This window comes from Tachyglossus aculeatus, unplaced genomic scaffold (genome assembly GCF_015852505.1).
Source record: "Tachyglossus aculeatus isolate mTacAcu1 unplaced genomic scaffold, mTacAcu1.pri scaffold_101_arrow_ctg1, whole genome shotgun sequence".
Lineage (NCBI taxonomy): Eukaryota > Metazoa > Chordata > Mammalia > Monotremata > Tachyglossidae > Tachyglossus > Tachyglossus aculeatus.
Window position 1 is genome coordinate 1,389,950 of NW_024044842.1, and position 10,550 is coordinate 1,400,499.

General features: G+C 45.3%; 1 long non-coding RNA gene across 1 annotated transcript; it reads right to left on the minus strand.

Moving 5' to 3' along the window:
* Positions 1 to 986: 986 nt before the first annotated feature.
* Positions 987 to 2,919, minus strand: LOC119922289. Its single transcript, XR_005448644.1, has 3 exons — positions 2,404 to 2,919; positions 2,055 to 2,150; positions 987 to 1,564 (listed from the first exon to the last, which is right to left on the minus strand). It is a non-coding gene; the product is annotated as an uncharacterized LOC119922289 (long non-coding RNA).
* Between the last annotated feature and the right edge of the window lie 7,631 nt (positions 2,920 to 10,550).

A 10,550-nucleotide genomic window follows, 5' to 3' on the forward strand; every position in this document is an offset into this window, starting at 1 on the left:
TGTGACTTTCCTAAGGTCAAACAGAAGTTAAGTGGCAGAGTGGATATTGGAATTTAGACAAACAGGTCCATGCTCTTTCCACTAGGCCCCACTGATTCTCAATGGTGGTGTCCCTTCTAACATGGTGTATGTCTGTATATATGTGTGCCACGCCCAGTATTCAGTCCCACCTTCCCAGCTCCATACTGGTGTAGTATTCACCATCTGTTACCCAACTTTATGCATCTCTTCTCCCTTCCACTAGGTCGACTACACTGCTTATGTACAATTTTTCCCTTAGTGGCCTTTCACCAATTATTTCCTCACTCAACCCTGGACAAAGGTCACAACCTGGAATAAAGGGATGGCTTCCTCTCCGAACTCCACCCAGGACATAAAGACAGGAAGGTTGTGGCCTAGGTGGCTGATGTTTGTGCCACAGGTACCAAAATGGTCACTTGTTTACACAGGTGAGTTTTTCCTGCAGTGGGGGTGACTCTCTACCCACACAATCCTTACGCAAAATATTTCTACCTACTGCCCTGTGTTCCAGCATGGTAAGGCATGTCTGAGGAGGTTCCACCAGGACTCAGGGGCAGGAAGATTGAGGGTTAAGGAGGATCAGGGCAGCACCTGGGAAATGGACTGAGGGACAAAGGCTGGCACTGATTAGGATAAAACACTGCCCCTCCCACCATTCTCCCCACACCCTCAGAGGCACAGATTCACTACTAATGGAGCAGAGAAAAAAGTTTTATTTTAACATTTACGGCACAGAACAGTGTGCGCATTTCTTAAGCAGGGCAGAGATACAGTGGGGGGAAATGGGGATCACAGTTTGGGAGGGGAAGAAGGGGACTGACAATGCTGTTGTCTTTGAGAAAAAATATGCAATAGCCTTATGCTGGACCTGGGACTAGCCAGCAGACTCTCCTGAAATCACCTGGTTCCTCCAAAAAGGATTTTGTTAACACACACTGTGAAAGCTCACTCTCCCCTACCTTATACTCAATTCCCCTTCCCTGGGACACCCAACTCTGTCAAGCTGGGAGGGTTGGTACTCCAGGGGCCATGAATAGGTAGGGAGCTTCAGAGACCAGGCAGAGGGGAGGTTGGGCCTGTCTAGAATTAAAAGGGCCCCAGGCCTTGCCTGCTCCCTCCGTCGAGTCAGAAGCAGACCCTGCTCACAGTCCTGGTCCCTGTTTCCAAACCCAATCTCCCCGCTGAGAGAGGGGCAGCCCCTTCCTTACGCTCCTCCCCCTTGCTCTTAATCCCTTGATTAGTGACAGACACAAACAATACACCAACACCCTGCACCAATCACCTTCTGGAGGAACAAGTCAAGATTCAAGTGGTCCAAATTTGAGAATATTAGAAGCCAGAGGCAACAGCATTGTTGGGGTGGTAGTGGGAATGGGAAAGGCTCCATACTGGGCAGCATGGAGTTGAGGTTAGGGGCAGGGGTCTGCACTGGGAGAGGGACAGTCCTAATGGTCTTGGAGAACAGCCAATGAGTAGTCTGTGTCTTCTCCCTGGTCTGTGGCTCCTCAGTGTCCACCTCTCTGCAGCCTCCCATTGAGCTTGCCTGAGAACAGAAGAGCAATTGTCTGAGGGTGTGAGGCCTAGTTTAGCATTCTGGAGAGCCAAATCACAGCCATCAAATCCTGATCAAGAGTTTGACAGCTAGCTCAGGCCTCCTGAAGAATTATGTCCCCACTGAATAGTAATGTCATAACATAGAAAGCACTTTTGTCTAGAGGAAAAGAGCCCAGGCCTCTCAGAACCTGGGTTCTAATCCCAGATCAGCCACTGGTGTGCAGGCCAAATTAAGCTTCTGTGCCTCTGATTCCTCATCTGTAATATAGGGATCAAACCTTCTCCCTACAATTTAGACTGTGAGCCCCATGTGGGATAGACCAGGGTCAACCTGATTATCATGACTCCACCCTGGTGCTCAACGTTACCAAAATTATTGATAATAGCCCTTAATTATTGAAAATAGTAAGCAACAAGGAGGGAGGGTTCAGAGAGGGTTATAACTGACTGAAAATATCCCCAAGGACTTCAATACTCACTGTCATGGCCAAGTTCTCCTCTGGGCAAGGAAGGAGAGAAGCATCCATTCTGGGAAAGTCCACTGGGCTGTTGACTGATGATCTGGGGATCCTTTCCTTGATGCAAGAGAGACAACTATGTGAGCAATCCCAAACCCAACTGATGTCCCCCTCTCCTCAACCCCCTTCATTCCCATCTCTGAGCCTTGACACTACACCCTGGTTGGGGAAGGGGCTCTTCCTAACCTCCAGCAGCACTGCTTGGGGTTGGGCCATGTTTGTCTAGCTTTTTGCCCCCATCATCCTTGTTTCTACTCCGTGATCCCAGGCCCCCCCCCCGACCCCCGCTTTTCCCTCCTGTAATCATCACCATGTCCTTTTGGAATATCTTCTGTCATTGAAGCCAGTACTGGATGCTAGACCTGGAACAGCGGAAGTAAAGCATGACCACAGCCTCCTGGAAAGTTGAAGTCTAATATGGGAGGTAAGAGAGAGATAGACCAGTTATTTACACGTGGAGACAGGAAGAAAAATAGGCAGAACATAAAGTTGTATAAATTTGAAGGTCTATACATGAGAGCAAGCCAGAGACAAGGGAAGAGTGAATATTTAAGGTAGACAGGAAGAGAAAGGGAAGTCCAGTTTGGCCACCCATGCTCCCTCCAACCTCATGTCTCACCTTAAAGCAGGATTCTCCACATACTGTGGTGTTGCTGGAAGACTTCCATGAAGGCAGGGAGCAGGTCTGACTTCTTGTTTCCAAATCTAGCTGTGCCCCCACCTATTCCTTACCTGGCAATGGGCACAGACTTTCCTACGTTGGCCAACCTTGGACCCAACCTGGCTGTACAGTGGAGGAGGTGAGGAATAGGGCTAGAGGAGCATGATCCCTTACTTACCCTGGGTTTCATCAAGAAGGCAGAGCTTCAGGAAAAAAAAAACTTAACCCATCATCATTTATCAACCTTTTACTGTGCAACCTCAATAAGCAAGGCACCATTAGGCATTTTGTCCACATACAATATAGAGTACATGCCCTTCAGTGGCTTACAATTTTCTAGGGGAAAAAGCACTCTGTCAGATTAAAAAACCCAAAGACAGCTATGAGATTAGTCACTGTACACATGTCAAATAATAAAAGCAAACAACTATGAGGTAAATAGTCACACAAATACCTAGCATGGATGCATGGTTTAAGTTTTCACTGTCCCAAGTACTTGGCAACCAATGAGCAAAAATGCCTGCCCTCAGGACTTTGTCTACTAGCCCTGGTGGGGCATACACGATACTGATACCCTAGCCCATTCTCCAATGGGCACTGCATCTCTTGCTGGGTAAATTCTCCATTAGACATGATGACTTCATAACCCTGTACCTGGCCTTGGGAGGCTCACAACACTAGGCAGAGGATGAACCCTTGGGAGGGCTCACATCAAATACCGAAAGTGAAGGTTTCAGGATACACAGCGATACATGAGCTACTGAAACTAGTTGATGTCACAGCAGGATAGAGCTACAGGTCAGTGGTATTTACCTGGCACAGAGAACACTGTCCTAAGTGCAATAGAGATCAGTGATACCATTCCTACCCACAAAAATGTACAATGAAATGCAGAAGGCTGGTAAATAGTTTACAAGTAGAAGGTAGAGATGCAACAGGTAAGTCAGAGTACAGAATCAATGACATTCATAGGATATTTTGTACCAAACAATTTAGTCAGTGAGTCAATCATATTTGAGTGCTTACTTTGTGCAAAGCACCATATTAAGTGCTTGGGAGAGTACAACACAACCAACACATTCCCTGCTGACGAGCTTATAGTCTAGAGGGAAACATGTTCACGGTAACCATTTGACTGTACAGAGCCCTTTTACATTCAGGCGACTTGTGCTCACAACATTCCTGTGAGATAAAGGTCGATATTGCACTAATTTTACCTCTTGTTAAACACGCCCAGCAGTTTCAAATTATTTGCCCAAAGAAATACAACACACCAAGATTTAGAACCTGTGTTCTGATTGGAAAGAATATGGTTGTCGTGTCACATGAGATTAGTAGCAGCAGTACTAGTTAATATCCAAAAAAAGCATCAGACACATATCTGCCCCCAAGCAAGTTACATTATAGGATGAACAAATACTTACCGGTCAAAGGAACTATTCAATTTGTATTTGAGAGTTCAAGGTACACATGAACACAAGTTCTAGAAGGGATTTTTGCGTTGGTATAGCTTGAATTAGGAGGGTTTTTCCAGGAGAGAAATTGATTCCACATTGGAAGAAGCCATGAGAGGAGGATCAAGTACAAGGAAGAAGTTAGCTAGGTTCACAAAGATCAAGGATCAAAGATCAAGGACTGTGACTTGGAGGAGCAGTGAGCTGATCAAGAGGTGAGCCTTGAGATCATTAGTTGCTTGATGTTGAGTAATAATAAAGAAAGTGACTCCTTCCATTGCATTAGTTACTGCTGCTGCCCTGGGGTAGAAAAACCCCTTGATCAGAAAGAAGCCCGCAAGAGGCCCCTTTTTAGCCATAAACTTGCAAGGTTGTAGTGTTCGTCGTGATGGGTACAGCATTGCAGCAGCTCTCTTCCCCTACTACCCAGAATACACTGGGTTTTGAGAACTGAAGATGATCCTTGGCCTTGAGATTGCAATCTGAAGGGAGAGGCCAAACTAAGACAGACAACACTGACACACAAAGACACACACAAATGGGGAAAGAGCATGCACACCACCTTAAAGACCACACATGCTTCCATTGAACCTTCAAGTGACCCTCTCCTTGGGGTTACTGACCCCATGTCCAGTCACCTCCCCAAGCCAGGCTGACCCTCCCCATCATCAAAACATCTTCCCATTTTTCAAGCTATCCTCCAGCCCACTCAGTTCACATTTTAAACTTCAGTTATATTTGCACAGATATCCCCAATTCCCTCATTTCCTGCTCCTGAAACCAGACCACCCCAATCCCCCAGAATTCAGACCTTGTATCAACATCACAGTTTATATCCCAATCATTAGTATTAAATCCCCTAGCCACAACGTGCCCAACCTTCCCTCCCTCTCCTGGAATTTGTCTCCCATGAATTCCAGTAGTTTCTCAGTCAGCAGTTGTTATACATTTCCCCAAATTATGCCCACCCCAACCAGCCCTCCCAACCCCAGAACATATTTACAAAAACCCACAACTGATCCCCCATTCCTCAAATTCATTAACCCTATAGCTTTTTTAATATCATAATAGGTATCACCTGCCCCAGCCCCCTCCCTCTCCAAATCTCAGTCACATTTATCACAGTAACACCTTCCCCAACCCATCACAAAATACATGTCCCAATCCCTCCCCCCCACCCCCCTGAATGCCCAGATACAGTTATCACCTGCCCCAGACCCTCCCTCTCCAACAGTCCCGAACCCCCCCGACTGTGATAGCCTTAGACCCCCCCCAATCACATTTATCATTACCACAGTACCATCTGTCCCACCCCCTCCCCAACAAATTTCAAAAGTCCCCAAACCCATCTGATAGCATCATCAATACAAAACAGCATTTTCATCAATCCCATAGCATCATGAACAACACAAAAAGCATCAGCAGATCCGACCAAATTTTCTTTTAAAAAAAGAATAAAAGGGGGAGGCAGCTGCAGCTCCCGCCTTACCTGGGCCCAAGGGACCACGCTCTGTCTCCTTCTCCAATGAAGAAAGAAAGAGGACTTTCTTCAGGAGTCTTATATAGGACCTGGAGCATCCCAAAAGCCCTTGGGGCCTTAAAGGAGCAGTGATTCTTGGTTCCATCTAGAGCCACGTGAGGAAGATTGGGTCATCAGGCAAGGCCTTTCTTAGGAGACTAGAAACACCTGAAAACAGGGCCCTGGAACTGTTTTTTATTTCTAGTGTTTCTTCCAGGGGTCTCTCCCTGGACGTCCGGTTTGGGGAGGGGGACATGGAAATGATGGAGGAATGCCAGGGTTGAGTGCTAGGAGCTAAGACTTCTGAGTCCCACCCCAGGACACTCAAGAAGACACGGGATTTTTCCTCCTGCAATAGGGAGAGTGGGACCCCAGAAATCATGTGGGACTCTGTGCCTGTAACTGCAGGTGTTCATAAAGACTCAGTCTCAAGCTCTGGTCCTCCTTCATTCAAGTCTACATGGGGAGTCTCATTCTGATTTCTCCCACAAAAGCCCATCAAAATAGGCCCCTTCCCACCTACTGCTGGGGCAGTGTCTGGTCCACAATATTAGGGTTATATTCTCCTTATACTGTATCCTCCTCTATGTTTAATAAAATACTTAGAACTTTATAAAGTGCTTAGAACAGTGCTTGGCACATAGTAAGTGCTTAACAAATGCCATTATTATTATTATTATTATTACTTGGCTCTGTAAACACTGAATAAATGATGTTATAATTATTATAATTGTTATTATTCAGGCCAGGATAATGCTTAGAGTTAGGGTCAGGGATTAGAGGTTAAAGTTAGAATTTAGGGTTTAGATTAACTAAGATTAGGATGGAGTTAGATTTGGGGATACTGTAGGTACAAATTGGAGATATTTAGAGTTGGGGACACAGGGTTATAATTAGTGATACTGTAGTGTTAAAATTGGGGATATTGTAAAGCTAGGATTGGGGATTCTGTACGGTTCTGGTTGTAATTTCTCTAGCATTGGGAATGATTAAGGTTTGGGGTTGGGAATAATATTGGGTCAGGATTGGGGCTCATGTAAATTTAGGATTGGGAATACTGTAGGGTTAAATTTGGGATACTGTACATTTAGGGTTGAGGTACTGTAGGATTGTAGATACTGTAGTTTAAGGGAAATTGTATGGTTTTGGTTGGAGATAACTTAAGGCTGAGAATACTGTAGGTTTTGAAATGCTGTAGGTTTTAATCATGGGTTTCATTGACCCTGGGTGAGTCCATTTAACTTTTAGTACTTGCAGGTGTTGATGCGAAACCCTCCAAGGTTTCATTGTCCTTGTTTAGGACTTACTAGCACCTAGAACTTTTTATTGAGCAAGTAAGAACTGAATGTCACCACAGAGTGGATTTAAATAGAAAAAAAAATTTCCAGTCATCTGCAGGACTCAAACCTGCTTTGGGAAACTCAATACAATGTCCATTCAGCACATTCAGTACTTGGTCATGACAATTCTGTCTCTTCACTTTACTTCTCCCTAACAGTTCCTTCTTTATTTATTTATAGATATTAACATCTATCTCCCTTTCTAGACTGTAAATTCGTTTTGGGCAAGGAACATGTCTGCCATCTCTGTTATACTGTACTCTCTCAAGCACTGAATACGGTGTTCTGCACACAATAAAAGTTTAATCAATACAATTGATTGATTCTCCTAGGAGGAAAAACAAAACCCTCATTCCTAGAATCCACTCCCTTTCCTGGAATCCCCTCTACCACCAGGAAACTACTAATGATATTTGTTAGGCGCTTACTATGTGTAAAGCACTGTTTTTAGCACTGGGGTAGATACAAGCTTATCAGGTTGGACACAAATCCCTGCTTCACGTGGGGCTCACACTCTGAATCCTCATTTTACAGATGAGGTAACTGAGGCACAGAGAAGTTTAGTGATTTGCCCGAGGTCACACAGCAGATATGTGGAGGAGCAGGGATTAGAAACAACTCCTCCAATCTATACCCTACCTGGATATCTTAATCAAATATAACCCCTGAGCCTGCCCCCACCCTGCTCCACCCCCTTATAGGTCAATCCTACTGATTGAGCACTTATTGTGTGCACAGCATCGTAATAAGTGCTTGGGAGATCTGGGTCAGGTGCTGAAGTCATAGCAATGCTTCAGGCTCCTGTCACCATGGCAATGAGATCCAGCTCCCCCAACTCCAGATGGGGTCAAGCCTTCATTCTGATTGGCTCAGAGCTCCATTCTGGACTACTACTACTAATAATAATGATGGCATTTATTAAGCACTTACTGTGTGCAAAACACTATTCTAAGCGCTGGGGATCTTACAAGGTGATCAAGTTGTGGGACACCACAGGGGGCTCACAGTTTGAATCCCCATTTTTACTGAGGCACAGGGAAGTTAAGTGACTTGCCCAAAGTCACACAGCTGACAAGTGGCAGAGATGGGATTTGAACCCATGACCTCTGACTCGAAAGCCCAGGCTCTTTTCCACTGAGCCACACTGCTTCTCAGTTCACCCCCCAATGGTGGGATTCTCAGTTTAATCGTGGGATTCTCAGTTTGGGCCCCCAGGCCTCCTGGCAAGGAGACTTGCATTTCCATGCCCCATCACTCACTACATTTTGATTCACAACTCTCTTCAGCCACAGCGTCTCCTCCTTGAAATAACCAGTGGTTTCTATGTCAAGCAGGATTTATTAAAGACAATAAATAGATTAATTACTTTCCGGCTTGTGCATTTTTCTACCCGGATCTGAGGGGCACCCGAGGCTCCCCCTTGTGGCCGTGTGTGGTAGGATTCGAAAGTGCTCAGATCTCCACGTAATTTTTTCTTTTTAATGGTGTTCGTTAAGTGCCTAGTATGTGACAAGCACTGAACTAAACGCTGGGGCAGTGATAATAATAATGATGGCATTTAGTAAGCGCTTACTATGTGCAAAGCACTGTTCGAAGCGCTGGGGAGGTTACAAGGTGATCAGGTTGTCCCACGGGGGGCTCACACTCTTAATCCAGATACAGATGAGGTAACTGAGGCCCAGAAAACTGAAGTGACTTGCCCAACGTAAGACAACAGGCAAGTGGCAGGGTCGGGATTAGAATCCAGGTCCTTTTGCCTTCCAGACCCGTGTTCTATCCACTAAGCCACACTGTTTCTCCTCTCCTATCCAGTTTATCCCTGCAGAAGTTCACACTCCCATATCTGGTCTATGTTACCTGACCCCATCTCTCCAGGTGAGCCAGTGGGGAACTCCTGGAGATCACACAGTAGGTCAATCGTATGTATTGAGCGCTTACTGAGTGCAGAGCACTGTACTAAGCGCTTGAATGCCTCTATGCTGGGGACTCTGCCCCCATAGGGGGCATACAAGCCATTCCATCCTGGCTCAGACACATTGTAGGCCTAGTATATTTTCACCAGCAGCTGCGAGAAGCAGTGTGGCCTAGTGGGTTAAGCATGGGCCTGGGAGTTAGAGGACCCGGGTTCTTATCCCGGTTCTTTTCACTTCTCTGCTGTGTGATCTTGGGCAAGTCACTTCACTTCTCTTATGCCTCAGTTACCTCATCTGTAAAATGAGATTAAGACTGTGAATTTCAAGTGGGACATGGACTGTGTCCAACCTGATTAGCTTTGTATTTAGTCCAGCGCTTAGTAAAGTGTCTGGCACATAGTAAACACTTAAAAAATACCATTAAAAATAAAAATAAATGTGTTGGTGTATGTGCACTTCTATGTCGTTTTTGCAATTGAATCTGTTACCTTTGGGTATTTGATATTAAACCCAACTTCAACCCCACAGCACTTATGTACATACCTTTAAATTGTGCATTATAAATTATTTACTTATATTAATGTCTCTCTCCCCCTCTAGTCTGTAAACTAGTCGTGGGCAGAGAATGTGCCTGCTTATTCTGTTATATTACTACAGTATTCTGCATATAGTAAGAGCTCAATAAATACAGTTGATTGGTAGATTGCATTCTCCAGCAAAGGAGCCCCCCGGGAGCCAGAGACCAGGCAGCGGATCTCGGTCTGCCAGGCACCGACTCTATTTATTTTATTTTGTTAATTTGTTTTGTTGTCTGTCTCCCCCTTCTAGACTGTGAGCCCGCTGTTGGGTAGGGACCGTCTCTATATGTTGCCAACTTGTACTTCCCAAGCACTTAGTACAGTGCTCTGCACACAGTAAGGGCTCAATAAATACAATTGAATGAATAAATGAATATTGGTCAGAGTTGGCATTGGAGACGTGGAGCTGCAGAAGTCACTGTACTAAGCGCTTAGTACAGTGCTAAGTGCTTAGTACAGTGCTCTGCACACAGTAAGCGCTCACCAAACACGATTTAGTGAATGAATGAATGAAGTCCTGTTTTATATATATAAATGCAGTTAGATCTGTATAGATCTGTAATTTATTTATTTATATTAATGTCTGTTTCCCCATCTAGACTGTGAGCTCGTTCTGGGCAGGGAGTCTGTTTGTTGTTATATTGTACTCTCACAAACACTTCGTAAAGTGCTTTGCACACAGTAAGCACTCAATAAATATGATAGAAAGAATGAAAGCCACGTGATGCCTGTTTTGCCACCGAAGGCGGGAGCGCAAAGGGTGGGAACAGGAGTGGGCGATGGATTCCAGAAGGAAACGTCATTTGAGGGTCCGGGACCACCTTGGGAAGTCACCAGGTTCCTGTTTCTGTGGGAAGGAGGGAAAGGCACCAAGAAGCCTACACTCCCTGAGGGCCTGGGCCCTTTATTATGGTATTCGTTAAGCGCTTACATGTGCCAGACACTGTACTAAGCGCTGGGGTAGATACAGGCTAATAAGGTTGGACACAGTC